This window comes from Chrysochloris asiatica, unplaced genomic scaffold (assembly GCF_000296735.1).
Source record: "Chrysochloris asiatica unplaced genomic scaffold, ChrAsi1.0 scaffold00596, whole genome shotgun sequence".
Taxonomy (NCBI): domain Eukaryota; kingdom Metazoa; phylum Chordata; class Mammalia; order Afrosoricida; family Chrysochloridae; genus Chrysochloris; species Chrysochloris asiatica.
In genome coordinates, this window is record NW_006409114.1 from 179,361 (window position 1) to 183,779 (window position 4,419).

The following is a 4,419-nucleotide window of genomic DNA, read 5'->3' on the forward strand; positions in this document are numbered from 1 at the left end:
ATTTAGATCTTTAATCCATGCTGAGTTCATTTTTTATAGGGATGTGAGGCAAAGGTCTTGTTTCTTTCTCTTAAATAACGCTTTTCAGTTCTGTCAGCACCATTTATTAAAGAGACTGTCTCTTCCCCATGCAACATACCTAGGCACTTTGTCGAAAATCAAATGGCTATATGTGGTTGGGTTAATTTCTGGATTCTTGATTCTGTTCTATTGATCAATGTATTGTACCTGTACAAGGCTGTTTTGCCCACTTTAGCATGGAGTAAATTTTGAAATTGGGGAGTGAGAGACCTCTAACCTCGTTCTTCTTTTTAAGCTTTGCTAATCCTGGGTGTCTTTCCTTTCCATGTAAAGTTAGTATAAAGAATCTGGCTTGGGATTGCATTGTATGTATAAATTGCTTTGGGCAGTACTGACATTTTGACGTGTTGAGTCTTCCTATCCAGGAACTTGGTAGTTCTTCCAATTCTGTATATCTCTTTTGAATGCTTGTAGTAGTGTTTTGTAATTTTATTTGTATAGGTCCTATGTTTCTCAGGTTACGTTTATTCATAAATATTTCATCCTTTGTGCAGCTATTGTAAATGGTATTGCTTTCCTAATGTCCTTTTCAGTACTATCATTGTTTCTATAGAGAAATTAAGATGATTTTTGTATGTTGTTTTTATGCCCTGCCACTTTGCTGAATCTTTCAATGAGATCTAGTAGTTTTTAAAAAATGAGTCTTTGGGATTTTCCATGTATAGGATCATATCGTCTGCAAATAAGAAGAGTTTTATTTCCTCTTTGCCAATTTGGATGCCTTTAATTTCTGTATCAGCCGTATAGCTCTGGCTAAAACTTCCAGCACAATATTGAACCTGAGTGGTGATAAAGGGCATCCATGTCTGGTTCCTGTTCACAGAGGGAAAGCTTTCAGTTTCTCTCCAATGTGACTGATATAGGCTCTTGGTTTTGTATATATGCTCTTGATTATGTTGAGGAATTTTCCTTCAATTCCTATTTTGTTGAGTGTTTTTATCAGGAATGGATGTTGGATTTTTCAAATGCTATTTCTGCATCAATCAATACGATCATGTGGTTCTTTTTCTTATTTATATGATGGATTACATTGATTGCTTTTCTGATGGTGACCCATCCTTTCATCTCTTTTGTGAAACCCACTTGGTCATGATGTATTATTGTTTTAATGTGCTGATGGATCTGTTGGCTAGGATATTGTTGAGAATTTTTGCATCTACATTAATGAGGGGGATATAGATCTATATTTTTATTTTTAGTGACGTTCTTTCCTGGTTTTGGTATGAGGGTTATGCATGCTTTATAAAAAGTATTAGGAAGTTTTCCTTGTGCTTCTATATGCTGAAATAATTTGAGTAGAATTGGTGATAGTTCTTCCTGAATGCTTCGTAGAACTCACCCATGAAGCCATCTGGGCCTGGACTTTTGTTGGTTGGGAGTTTTTTGATGACCCAGTCAATTTCTTCTTTTGTTATGGGTTTGTTCAAGTTTTCTACTTCATTCTGCTTAAGTTTAGGTAAGTCATGTTTTTCTAAATATATATCTATCTCATCTAAGTTTTCGAATTTGTTGGAGTACAATTCTTCATAGTATTATCCTTTTGATTTTGTTTGATTCTGTTGTCACTTTACCCATGTGGTTTCTAATGCCACTTATTTGTGTCCTTTCCCTCTTTTCATTAGTTAGTTTTGCCAATGGTATGTCAATTTTATTAACCCTTTCAAAGAGACAGCTTCTCGTCCTGTTGATTCTTTCTATAGTCTTTCGGTTTTCCATCTTGTTCATTTCTGCTCTTATCTTTATTATTTACTTTCTTTTGGTGACTGTAGGTTTGTTCTGCTGGTCTGCTTCTAATTGTTGAAGATGCTGTGTTATTATATTGATTTTGGTTCTTTCTTCTTTTTGGGTGTGCGCATTTATTGCAATAAATTGTCCTCTCAACACTGCTTTCGTCATGTCCCAAAGATTTTGGTATTTTGTTTTTTCATTCTCGTTTGTTTTCAGGAACTTTGTGAATTCACATTTAATTTCTTTTACCCATTCACATTTCATCAGGGTGTTTTTCAGTTTCCATGTATTTGACTTTATTGCCTTGGTCTTATTGTTGATTTCCAGTTTTATAGCATTGTCGTCTGGGAAGATGCTCTGTGGAATTTCGATGTTTGTAAATTAATGGAGACTTGACTTGTGACCTAACACATGGTCAATTCTGGAAAATGTTTCATGTGTACTGAGCAAAGAATGTATACTGTGCTGTTGTTGAATTAAATGCTCTCTATACATCTGTGAGGTCAAGTTGGTTGATTGTGTTGTTTAATTCCTCTGTAGCATTGTCGAGTTTCTTTCTGGTTGTTTTGTCCATTTTCGAGAGTGTTGTGTTAAAATTTCCTACTATAACTGTAGATTTATCTATTTCTTTGTTCAGTTCTAGTAAGGTTTGCTTAATGTATCTTGGTATACTTTCATTGGGAGTGTATATATTTATTATGGTTATGTCTTCTTGCAGAATTGACCCTTTGATCATGAGATAGTGTCCTCCTTTGTCTCTCATGCTAGTTTTTATCTTTAAGTTTACTGAGTCGGAGATTAGTATTGCCACTCATGCTTGTTTATTGTTGCCGTTAGCTTGGTAAATTTATTTCCATCCTTTAATTTTTAGTCCGTTTTTGTCTTTGTGTTTAAAGTGTGCCTCTTGCAGGCAGCATATTGAAGGGTCTTGTTTTCTTATCCATTCTGCCTGTCTCTGTCTCCTCATTGGTGCATTCAATCCTTTGGCATGCAGTATAATTATCAATAGGTATAAATTAATTGCTGCCATTATGTTACGTTTTTGGTGGTGCTGTTTTTTCTTTTGTTCTGCATGCTTTCTTGTGTTGGGTGTGTGTTTTTTGTGCTATTTCTTTTCCGTTTCTTTTTAGTTTTCATGTTTGCTTGTTCTGCTTGGAAATTCTTTTTTTTATGAAAAGTTGTGAAGTATAAACTTTCTTTGGGATTACCTTATTGTCTACTAACTTTTCTCTGCATTTAAGATAATCCATTGTAACCTGGCATCCTCACCACCTAGGTCTCTGTTGGTACGTTTGTTCCTTCATTGACATTGATATAATTTTTATCTTCGGTTGACCTCCCAGCTCCTTTTGAGTTTGTTGTTGTAGTCTTGTTCTGTTCTGGATTCTGCTATCCTTTGACTCAGTTCCAGTTGGTGTTGCCACACTTGTCAGTCTCTGTTTGTTGTCTGTTCTTGTTGGTTTCCAGTTCACAGAACTTCCTTTAGGATGTTTTGAAGTGTTGGGTTAGTTTTGATAAAATCTCTCAGATTCTGTTTATTGTGGAATTTCTTGATTGATAGTTTTTCTGGATAGACGATTCTTGTTTGAGGTTTTTTTTCTTGTAGGCTTTGTATATGTCTGTCCATTGCCTTCTTGCCTGCATGGTTTGTTTTGAATAGTCAGAGCTTAATCTAATTTTCTTACCTTTATAAATGACATTTCTTTTCTCCTTGGCTGCTTTTAGTATTCTTTCTTTGTCTTTGATTTTGAATACCTTGACTATTATATGTCTTGGTGATTTTCTTTTGGGGTCTTTCCTTTCTTTGATACGTTTGGCTTCTTGAATGTTTATCTTCTCATCTTTCAAGATGTTAGGGAAATTTTCATCCAGATGCTCTTCAACTATCTCATCTGTGGACTTCTCTGACTCTTCCTGTTCCAGAATGCCAGTAATTCTTAAGTTGTTCCTCTTCATGTTATCCAGAATGAATCGTAGACTGTCTTCAGATTTTTTTTTATCCATTTTTCAGCTTGCTCTTCTATCTTAACAGTATTGAGAAATTTGTCTTCCAGGTTGCTAGTTCTGTCTTCCATGTCTTCTATTTTGCTCCTTTCCCCTTTCAGTGTGTTGTGCATTTCTGATATCTTTTGGCAAGCTTTGAATGTTTCCAATGCTGTTGTTGCTGTGTTGTTGTCAGGTGCCATTGAGTCAGAAATGACTCATAGTGACCCCATGCACAGCAGAAGGAAACAATGTCCAATCCTGGGCCAACCTCACTACCGCCGCCACACTTGACACCATCAATGATGTCACCTGGCTGATCCATCTCGTTGGGGTCTTCCTCTTTTCCTCTGACCCTCCACCCTACCCACCATGACATCCTTCTCCAGCGACTGTTCTCTCCGGACAGTGTGTCCAAAGTAGGAGAGACGAAGCTTAGCCATCTTGGCCTCCAAGGAACACTCTGATTGCACTTCTTCCAAAACAGATCTATTGGTTCTATCGACAGTCTATGGCACTTTCAGTATTCTCCTCCAACACCACAACTCAAAGGCATCAATTCTCCTACGATCTTCCTTATTCACTGTCCAGCTTTCGCATCCATATGAGGTTATTGAAAATACCATG